At 48.3% G+C, this 11,589-nt stretch overlaps 1 pseudogene; it reads right to left on the bottom strand.

Annotated features, from left to right (window-relative positions):
- Positions 1–2,182: 2,182 nt before the first annotated feature.
- LOC121440320 lies at positions 2,183–2,358 on the bottom strand (annotated as a pseudogene).
- Positions 2,359–11,589: the final 9,231 nt, after the last annotated feature.

The following is an 11,589-nucleotide window of genomic DNA, read 5'->3' as shown; positions in this document are numbered from 1 at the left end:
CAGCTGTGAAGAAACCTTCTGAAGCTCACCTGGAGGAGGCACAGGGAGCAATAGCCGTGCCCAGAGGGTGTTAGTAGTAGTCAGTGCAGCTCCTTTCTCTTTACTTTGTCGGTTAGAAATAAGACTGAGACTCTGTTGACCATGAAGTGAACCCCAACAGTTCTGTGAGTAGCAACATTTAAGTGTGGACCCTCCTGACCCTGACATTCTCCCCAGCAGGGCCAGTTACATTCAGGAAGCCAATGTCATTTGATTCTACGACAGGCTGCTTTGGTTCTCTGTCACCTGCCCAAAGTGAATGTTACCTTGCTTATTTCAGGAAGAAATAAATAACGGTGGGATCCGCCTTTCCGTGCTTGCTTTCATCCATTCATGAGGTCACAGAGCCAACTGCATTGCAAATGGAAAACCAGCCCCACCTGCTCACTCAGACGTTCATTAGAGCACAACTCTGTAGTTTCGTGCTCAGATGCGCTAGACTGTTAACACGGTTCCCGAGGCAGAGCCAGATCTTCACGTGTTGGCTTAGAGCTTGCAGTGGGGCTCTGGCTTTTCCCAAAGACATCCAGACTCATTTCTGGCATTATTCAACACTGGCTGGAAGATCCCTGCCCTTCCCTTTGGTCAAAAATATTTTATCTGTGAGTGTGTGCATAGGCACTTACAGTTTCAGTATTTTCGGTGGGTGTTTCCACGAGCATTTTCTAGTGTTCTCTTTAGAGTTTAATTTTACTCACGTAGTTCTGCGTGTGCGTGCGTGTGTGTTTGTCTGACTCTTGTGTCATTCTCTTACTCTTGTCCTGTGCTGTATCTTTTGAAGGAATCCTGAGAATCTGTGTTCAGTACATTTGACATTTATCTTCCTTGTTGAGTCTTTGCGAGCATATTCCCAGTGTGTGTCGGTACCAGGAAGGTCAGACTTTAGGCTCAGTTCCCCTAGGGCTTGAGTTACAGGGGGTTGTGAGCTACCCAAAGTCGGCGGTGGCTAGCTGAATCCCCTTCTTCTGGAACCACAGCTGGAGCTCTCAACCATGGAGCCATCTCTCCAGCCCTGTTCAGCACACTTGAAATTGCTTGACCTTTTACCCGGAGTTTGTGAGCTAAGCCTATTCTTTGTGTAGATTACAGAAATGAATCTATGATGGAGAACAAAAGCCTTCTGGGAGGGGAGAGAGGAAGGATGATCACATTCTCCTGTCCTTCCCGTCCTGTGGCTCTGCCTACCACTCTTTGTCCCAAATTTTCATGGTGAATTCTAGTCTTCCTTTGAAGGCCAACCTGATGGATTTTTTTCTTTTTTACAAAAATGTTACGTGTGTGTGTGTGCACGCACACGCACACGTACACAGATAGGACAGAGGATAGACCTTGGGAGTGAGTCCTGAAGTTGTCGGACCTGGAGATTGGACCCAACTCATCAGGCCTGGTGGAACGTGCCTGTTCAGCCATCTTACTAGCCCATTGACTTTACTACCACATACATCCCTTCATCCCTCCATCCCTCTTCCCTCTCTCCATCCCTCCTCCCTCCCTCTTCTCTCCCTCTTCCCTCCCTCCATCCCTCCTCTCCCTCCCTAGTATTCCCTTCCTCCTCTTGTGTTTCACCCTCACCCCTGCCGTGTGTGTGACTGTGTAGGGCAAAGGCTGACACTGCGTATCATCTGTAACCCCTCTTTTCCCAGACAGGATGTGATATTTATTACTGAACATGATTTAGTAGGGTAGAGGGTAGCACCACAGTAGAAGCCCCGAGGAGTGCGGGGCCCGCCAATGCCCGTGGGACCAGGATTGGTGATGCAGCTGACCCCTCGGCCATCAGGAACGAGTCACTTCTCAGCGACTGTGTCCTTCAGATCAATCTACATTCAGTTTAGTGAAGCCTCACCTCTTTGAGAGAGACAGACAAAGAAGAACTCAGTGAGGAGGACCAGGGCAAGAAAGTGGGAGGAAGGGGCTTAATAACACCACTTGCCTCTGGCAGCACGGAGAGCTTGAACTTGGCTTTACGTAGGGCCTCCATCCGATGTTCCTTATTCTGAGGCATGATTCAGGTGGACGTGATGGCCTGGACAGTGAGACCCCTGGCCGTGGTGACCTGAGGCTTCCCTAGGGCACAGCGAATACCTGTCTGGGGCCTAGATTGGAGGCGACATTGAGGTCAGAGCTCGAAGAGCCTTCAGAAGATTGTCTCCAAGGTCCCTTCGGGGAGCCCATACAGGCAACAGGGTGAGGTCACTCCGAACGAGTGTGCTGTTGGCAAGCATTGCACACCAGGCCCCAGTGAGAAGCTGCTGGCAACCGTTGCACAGCGGGCCCCGCTGAGAAAGGGGACCTCCCGTGCAGCTTAGTTGGCTGCAGATTTACCTTATCTTTTAAGACACAGTCTCTCAGTGAACATGAAACTCACTGATTTTGTCAGGCGGACTGGCCAGAGAGCTTTGCGGATGGATCCAGCACTCTGTCCTCCACGCCAGACGTGCCGGCTCTAGGGTTTAAGAGTATTGCTGTGCCTGGATTTTCCGTGGGCGCTGGTGATCTGAACTCAGGTTCTCAGGTTTGCATGGGAAAACCTAACCCACTGAGCCATGATCCTTGCCCATCATTAATTTTATGGTCAGTAACATTAGTGTTAGAAATGAATGACATCTGCGGTGCCATTTCATCCCACGTACACATGTGCATGGATGGTGTGCAGCCTCGCCATACTGCTACCTTCTCCCTGCTCTCAGATGCTACAACTCACAAACCTCTTCACAGCCTGGCCTATCCTACTTTCTGCTCCCTGGGTTTCATTGTGTTTGTTTGTTTGGTTGGTTGGTTTTCATTATGAGATAAAAGGGAACATGTGACACTTGGCGTGGCTCTCTTGCTGTTCTGTGATGTCCCGTTGCATCCATTTGCCTGTAGATGACAGGCTTTCCTTTGCTTGTCCCTCATGCGAATGTGCCATGTCATGTTTGTGTTAAATACTGTATACTGTATGTAACACAGCATTTTCTTCATGCCGTATTCGTTGATGGCCACCCAGGATACTTCCTTGAGCTTTTCAATGTCTCCTCTAACTATAAGGCAGCGTGTCTTTGTTGGTTTATGTTGTCAGCGTGGCTGGACTGACAGACACGTAGGGTAAGATTTGGGAAGCTCACTTCTGGTGTGTCTGTTCTAGAACCATTGTCAGAGAGGACGGATTTCCAGGAGAGTAACAGGGGAAGGTCTCTCCCTGGGTGTGGATTTTCCATGCAGTAGTCTGGGAGCCCAGGCAGAATTAAAGAAGAGAAAGCCTGCCAGGGCAGCCTAACTCCATCCTTCCTGAGCAAGAGCATGTAGTACCGTCACCATCACTCATGGCCACAAGACTCCAGAGCCTCCAGCCATCTAATGGAGATGCACAGCAGCTACAGTCCAGGGAGCTTCCAGGCCTGGATTGCAGCTACATCATTTGTTCTCCTTGAGCCGAGGCTTCCAGCTTGTCAGTTTAGCTGATACTGAATTATCCCACTGTCTGGCATGCAGAAATGATGTGGGAGTGATTTCTTATTAATAAAGAAACTGCCTAGACCCATTTGATAGGCCAACCCTTAGGTAGGCGGAGTAAACAGAACGGAATGCTGGGAAAAAGAAGCTGAGTCAGGGAGTCGCCATGATTCTCCCACTCCAGACAGACGCAGGTTAAGATCATTCCTGGTAAGCCAGCTCTTGGGCTACACAGATTAATAGAAATGGGTTAGATCAATATGTAAAAGCTAGCCAATAAGAAACTAAAACTAATGGGTCAGGCAGTGTTTAAAAGAATACAGTTTCCGTGTAATTATTTCGGGTAAAGCTAGCCGGGTGGCGGGACACAGCCCGCCGCTCCGTATTTCAACAGAGTGGCGCCCAACGTGGGGATAAATCCACTTAAAAACCTGAAAAGGCTTAAAAATAAGGGAGAGAGACTTTAACACAGATTTTTGCTGTTTGTTGGTGGCGTGCTGTAGAGAGATTTCCTGATTCGGCAACAGCAACAAAAAAAAAAGCTGCGTCATTTTAAAGTGCGGCTTCTTGGGACTGTGCCGCCAATGCAAACTCTGGCTTTAAAGCATTTCAATGGATTTTATGGGACTGGATGTTTGTGTTCCCGCTTGGGATCGGAAGGAGAGTGCTCTCAGCGCTCCCCGCCTGCACCTGGGCAGATGGCAGAATCAGGCTTAGGCAGGCAGAAGAACATGGTGGAAGAGACGTGTTTTCAGACTGCGCAGTGCTCTGCGTGTCAGATTTGGTTGTAACTTGGATAAAAAGAGTTTCTGTGCTGCATGCTCAGTCTCAAAATTAAACTACTGAGTGCGGCTCCAATGAGGACTTGCTATGTGCCTGGAACTGTGCACAGCTCAGGGGCACCAAATGGATCTGAGGCAGGAGCGGCTGCTCCTTGCTGAACTGTGCTGGTTGGCAGGAACTACCGTAATTACCATAAAAACAGCACATTTAAGGTTTCAACTGGGCAGGACACAGGTGGTACCGTATTACCTGTACATGGTGCAACTTAAGTTTTTAAGAAGTGCTTAACATTTTAAGAAATGCTCCTGGATAGTAAAAATATTACAGATTCACAATAAAACAGATTCAAACATAACAGACCTCAGTGGATCACAGTGTTGGATAAATGTACATAGGCTTGAGAGAGAGAAGAATAAAAATATAAAAAATAAAGTAAATGTCTTAAAAAAAAGGGTAAAGTCTTTAAAGAGACAGAGTACAAATAGTTAAGAGATTAAAATAAATAAAAAAAATAAGCCACGTAAAAATAAAAAATTCACAGAGAGTCTGGATTATGTACATTGTGTTTTCTTTAAAATTTTTGACTGTAAAGGAGCTAAGTACAGACAGACATTTCATTACATGGGCTGCCAAGCTAAACCAAAATGGATATAAAGGTATTACGATTTCAAAATTTGGGTTTAAGAATATGATGCTTTGGAGAGGGTCTTCTTTTGTTTTCACAGAGGACCAGACCCTATGGATTTCTTCTATTACAATTTGGTATGATAGACCACGCCCTCCTGAAAGGTTGTTGTAAACATCTTCAAAAAATTGCTTCGCTCAACTACAGACTGAGATAAAACTAGCACACAGGTTATACCATGAAAGACCTAATTAACGACGCCCCCATTCAGCAGAAAGCAGTTTGGAGAGAAAAAACTGCACCCATGTTCCCAAAATATTGTTTATAAATGTTCTTTTACATTTAAAGGGGGATATGATATAGGTATGAATAATTTGCATTGGTATGGATTTTAAGGTCAATTTTGTTATATGTATATGTATTTTTGATCTTAAATAAGGTGTGATTGTGTAGTTCATTTTTAAAATGTAATGTATAATTAGGAAATATAGGTGGTTGATGGATAATCATAATAGTCAAGTTTGTAGTCATGTTACTTAGATTTTCTAGATATATAGAGATATATTTCAGATAGGCATTCTTCATATCTCTCAAAGGCTACAGAATATGGCATTTAAAATATTTTAATAACTTAGGACTTTTCATGACAATGAGACACGTCTGCTCCTGGCAGCACCAATCTACTTCGAGAGGAAGATGGGCATCGAAGAGGCTCGTTATGGAGTTTGATAGCCATTTGGGCAAGAAACTGCTCTTGCCTGGACTGTTGCATAAAATGGACACAGAGAACCCGCAGAGAGAAGACTGCTAAACTTGCCTAAAGGTGAGATGGTCTTTCGGGGTTCCTGACTCATGAAAGAGTCTGCGAGACATTCTGCAGGACACAGCAGATAGTGACTAAACTGTCTTTAAAATTTCCTGCTTCATGGAAATGTCTGCTGGATACTATGGGCCTGAAGGCTGAAGATGGATGCCCCAACCATACAAAAAAACTTTGGGTGACTATCCAGGCAGCAAGATGTCTCTGTCATTTCTAGAGTTTTCTTATTTCTTGTTTACTTAGGTAGTATTATATCCTTCTGGAGTCTTTGATGGAGTTGAAGAATGAATAGATAGTTATAGTTTTCCTTAGTTATGATAAAAGATAAAATAGATATAAATATTGTAACTGTAATTCTTACTTGATAACTGTTTTGCTATATGTAATTTTACTATGTTAAAGTTAAAGCCTTTCTTTTTTGTTTAAACAGAAAAAGGGGAAATGATGTGGGAGTGATTTCTTATTAATAAAGAAACTGCCTAGACCCATTTGATAGGCCAACCCTTAGGTAGGCGGAGTAAACAGAACGGAATGCTGGGAAAAAGAAGCTGAGTCAGGGAGTCGCCATGATTCTCCCACTCCAGACAGACGCAGGTTAAGATCATTCCTGGTAAGCCAGCTCTTGGGCTACACAGATTAATAGAAATGGGTTAGATCAATATGTAAAAGCTAGCCAATAAGAAACTAAAACTAATGGGTCAGGCAGTGTTTAAAAGAATACAGTTTCCGTGTAATTATTTCGGGTAAAGCTAGCCGGGTGGCGGGACACAGCCCGCCGCTCCGTATTTCAACACAGAAAGCCATTTGTGGACAATCCAGCACCCAATTGGGTAAGGCATTCAAAGAATTCCAGCCACCCCGTGAATGTGTGTGTGTGTCTGTGTGTGTGTCTGTGTGTATGTCTGTGTCTGTGTGTGTGTACATTTCTCTATTGGTTCTATTCACCTAGACAGCCCTGACTTATACCGGATTCTCTCTTATGCGTGTGTTAGGATGAGGGGTTTAAGTTTAATTGGCCATGTTCATTAGGTGAAGCAAAGGGGGCTTCTGATTGCTGGACTTTGGTAGTCAACCTCAGGAAGAGGAAGTGACCACATGAGTGAATGGACCTTGGTGGCTAGCTTTAGGAATGTCATCTAACAGTCTTCAGCAAGGCAGAGGGAATGGGAGAGAAGGGCAAAGCCTGCCAGAGCCATGCACACCAATTTCAAGCTAGCCAGAGTCCCTTCAGCCATCCACGTTGGTGCCAGGACTAGAGAGAGCAAACTCGACATGGCACCTTTTGAGAGTCCTAAAACCCGTGGATTGCAACCTGAGGGCTGCAGACCCTCGGGGGTGGGGTGTCAAATGATCCTCTCACAGGGGTCGCCCGAGGCCATCGGAAAATGTAGATATTTCCATTTCTGTTCATAACAGTAGCAAAATTAGAGTTATGCAGTAGCAATGAAAACGACGTTTTGTTTGGGGTCACCACAACACGAGGGACTGTATTAAAGGGTTGCAGCATTAGGAAGGTTGAGAACCACTGCTTTACACTCTCAAAGCCCACCTCCAGTGACACACCTCTGCCCACAAGGCCACCCTTCCTGAGCCTCCCCAAAAGCAACACCAACTCGGGAACAAGAATTGAAATATCTGAGACTATGGAGGTGCATCCCCTTCTGACTACCATAGCCCTAATGCGGCTGAAGGCATTGCAGCCATGAATCAAGCCTCACGATAAGGGCCCTTATGGGGGGACACGCCCTGGAAAGCCTCCTCGAATCTAATACATGGACCCTGTTGGTCCCTGCTTCATGCATGCATCTATGTGCTGGACAGCCTCCCTCGTGAGCACACATTCTCCTGGTCTGCCTCATGCAGGCACGCCTCTGAGGCATCTCTCGGGCATGGCTCACGCATGAGCTTGCTGTGCTCACCTTTGTGCCTGCTAAGCCCGCCACTCACGTGGGCATGTGCTAGGCCCCACCTGCTGGAACACCCTCTCCCAGCCAATCATAGAGATGCAATCTTGGGGAGGAGAGGGACTGGTTCCATATGTCCTCTTTCTGAGGAGAAAGGCACTGGGGTGATAATGGCTAGGTGGGTGATCGGATATTGGGGGATGCTGTGCTGAGGTTTTGCGGGTAATGAGAGAAATGAAAAACCGGTCAGACTGATCTAATTGCTTTCCACCACGCTGTTTAGGCTAGGCTAAAACATTTCATATGTGACAAGGGCCATCTAGTAGGAGACAGTAGCACATGGGAGAGCATTGCCTTAGGATAGCCTAGAACTGGCCAATTAAAAATATGTCCAAAGTATGCTTCATCTACATACCCCAAGGACAGATAGGAACCGGCCAACCAAGGACATACGTATGTCCATACTTCATTTGTGTAATGATACGCTTATTGAATATCGCACCCTTTTGTCTCGATCCCTAGACTGGGTTAGGGGTCCAGGAGGGACCCCTGAGAGATTCTACCTGAGGTCTGACTGTTCGCTTTCAGAAGCTACTGGACGGAATTGGGGAGGGAGAGGATAGGGAGCCACCTGTGGAATTTATACCTTTGACTTGGAGTGTCTTTGGGCATATCCCACCTTGGAGGAAGGATGGTCTTCCCCTGGAATTCCAGGAAGCCTTGAGAGTCTGGTCGTCTTAATTTGTCTTGTGATTATTCTCGTTCGCTTCCTTTGTGGGATATTTCCCTATCTTCCCAGACCCAGAACTAACATAACCAACAACATGGGAACGACTTGCTCTGCTCCTTTGGATTTAACCCTTGCACACTGGCAGGACATGCAGGACACCGCGAACAACAATAGCTAGCATGACTGTGAAGTAGCGTAAGTGGGTAACATTTTGCTCTGTTGAATGGCCTACTTTCAATGTTGGCTGGCCGGCAGAGGGGTAGAGGAAATAGATTGTCGTCCCCAAACTGGTCACCCAGACCAGGTTCTTTACATTGTGACTTAGCAGGGATTGATAGATCCGGTGGAGAGTCCCTGTCCTTGGGTTAAACAGAGTCAGGCTTACCTGTTGATGCCAGACTTTGGTCTCCTTCCTGCCTTTAGTTTCCTTCCTCTCTGAAATCCAATGGTGGCTGGTGGCTGTTTGGAGAGGCTAAGGAGATGAGGCCTTGCTGAGGGAAGGAAGTATGTCGCTGGGGTGTGTGTAAGGGGGGTGGCCTTCAGGTTTCAAAGGCCTCCTTTTTCACTTGACTTCCTGGGTTGCAGTTTGAGATGGGAGCCCTCAGCTCCAGCTTCCAGCGGGAGGTGCCCTGTGTGCCACCTGCATTCCCTGCCATTATGGACCCTACCACTCTGGAAGCATAAACCCCTAATAAACTCTTTCCTCTCTGTTGTTGCCTTGGTTATGGATTGTATCACAGCAATAGAAGCCCTAACTAAGACAGCCTGATAGAAGACCTGAAGGGCTGGTGTGGGAGTCCCCTCTGTGTGCTGTGATTACCACTAATGAATAAAGAAACTGCTTTGGACCTATGGCAGGGCAGAACTTAGCTAGGTGGGGAAAACTGAACTGAATGCTGGGAGAAAGAAGGGTGGAGTCAAAAAGATGCCATGGAGCCACCACCAGAGACAGAAGCTGGGAACTTTATCCAATAAGCCACAGCCACGTGGCAATACACAGATTAATACAAATGGGTTAAATCGAGATGTAAGAGTCAGCCAATAAGAAGCTAGAGCTAATGGGCCAAGCAGTGATTTAATTAATACAGTTTCTGTGTGATTGTTTTGGGTCTAGGCGGGAAGAACTAGCGGCCCCCTTCCTACTACAAAGGTTCGGTCCCACGCATGGGTGCTATGTCAGCAAACCTAACTGTATCCTCTGGAAGGTGGCCTTTATCTGCATGAGACCCTCATGTCTATAAAAATAGAAATAAGCATCTGAGGTTACTCTGTTGGATCAGGGTGGTGAAGGTGACTGACCATTAAGGGACTCCACGGTGAGGCTCCAGCCGTGGCAATCAGAGACTACCTTCCTCTACAGCCCTTGGGGAGCAGAGTGTGCATCGTGAGACGTGCCTGATGGCCATCCGTCAGGCATGCATGCACGCCTGGATAGGCCACCGTACTCATCAGACCATGCTGTACCTGCCTCGCGTGTGAGCACGCCCTTCCAGCCAAAAAGGGGTGCATGTCCATTGGAAAGGCTGGGACTAACTATCTGTGGCTGGTTTCTGAAGGGAAGGAAGCTCTCGAAGGTGTGGTTGGGTTAGGATCACCTAGTGAATAACTGGGTGAAAGGGCATCTTCTGGCGAGGTTTTAGGCAAGTAATGCTTGAACCACAGCCCCTGGGGTTGGATGGTGGGGATCCCGGGGAGGCTTGCTCAAGAGGGCCTGTGATGTGATGTGCCTGAGTCTGGCCTTAGCCTCGAACTGGACTAGACATCTCTGGAGCATCAGAGGCGAGGTTCGAGAAATAGAGGGCCTGGGAGGTCTTAGCCAGACAGGGTGTTAGAGGAGGGACGTGCGGTATCCAACAGCTGGCCCCTGTGTACTATTCGGGGACAGGATGAACACCTGAGACCTCTGAGATACAGCCACGGGCCATCAGCAACCAGAGCGCCATTTGGAGAGAAAAGCACAGTGGACCTCTCAGGCATGCTCAACTGCTGTGCCCCAGGGTAAACGCCTGTCTCTGACCGATAGATCAGCCCAGCCCTGGAGTCTCGCCTGACCTCTCCCTGTAAGTGCTTATGTTTCATGTCCCGAGAGCAGCCCATCGGACCCACTGGCCCCCATGGCACATATACGCCCCTTCCGGTGGCATCCAATCAGAGACAGACACATACACAGGAAGATGGGCTTAACTGGCTGTGACCACGGCCCAATGAAATGAGGCCGTGGGCCATGCCTCAAGGGGAGGGCGTGACTGGTCAAGCTAGGCGTGCTGAACCCCTTGGCGCATGCGCATCATGTTGGCCCGCCCCTGCGCGTGCGACAAGGGGTATCAGGCCAGCCAATCAGAGAGTGTTATATTGGGAGGTGGGGCCAGACTAAACGTGGCCAACCTCTGAGTGGAGGGAAGCTGTCTAGCGGAGCCGAGGCACGTAGGTGAGTGGCGGGGTTTTTTGTTTCTTTGTTTTGGGGGTTTCGGGGTACCGTGCCAGTGCTCCTGGGGTGGTTTAGAGGGATCAGGAAGACGAAAGCTCTTGACGCAGGACAGAGGGACCACAGAGCGAGAGGGGTCAGGGTGGCCTGTGAGGTGACTTCGGGAGCCTCACTTCCACTTCAAGCTGCAAGAGGCGCCAGAGGCAAGAATGAAAAGAGGTGATGAAGGCAGCTGAGCCCTAGAACACTGGGTGGGGCAGAGTCAGGGGCCTGAGAGAGGCGGTAGGGACTCTCCACATCTGCTGTTTTGTGTTCCTTTCCTTCCTGGGGTCTGTGGGTCCTGACAGGACAACTGGGTCCTCCTGCGATGCTTCCACTGGCAAGAGTTCGACAGGCTCACCGGTCTGAAAGGGAACTCTGGGCACTTTAATCAAGCACATAGGCAACTGTAGGGCCCGAGTCGGGAATGGGCGACTGATGGACAGCGTCACACCTGTGCGAGGGCCTGCAGGCAGCCTCAGGAGTGCCAGAGGTGGGGCCTCTGTCTGACAGGGGCGGGAAAGGAGCCTCTCAGAGGGGCATTCTCAAGTGTGGTCACCGAGGTGAGTGGACAGGGTAAATAGCAGACTCGATCGCGAGCCCAGGTCAGGAGGGATGCACAGCCCTTTGGGGGAGGAGAGCGGGATCTTGAGGAGGAAGGGCGCAGGTTTATCTGTGAGGTGAAGTTTGAAAGACCCACTTTTGCCTGGTAGTGAAATAGGACGCTGAAGGCAGTAGAGGAAGGGGTTCTGAGGGTGGCAGGTTTGAAGAGAGCTGGGTGTGGCAGTG

Source organism: Microtus oregoni, unplaced genomic scaffold, assembly GCF_018167655.1.
Source record: "Microtus oregoni isolate MIOR12 unplaced genomic scaffold, Mior012 000067F_001, whole genome shotgun sequence".
In the NCBI taxonomy this organism is placed as follows: domain Eukaryota; kingdom Metazoa; phylum Chordata; class Mammalia; order Rodentia; family Cricetidae; genus Microtus; species Microtus oregoni.
Note: the sequence above shows the minus strand (reverse complement) of the source record. Positions and strands in the feature narration are given on the sequence as shown.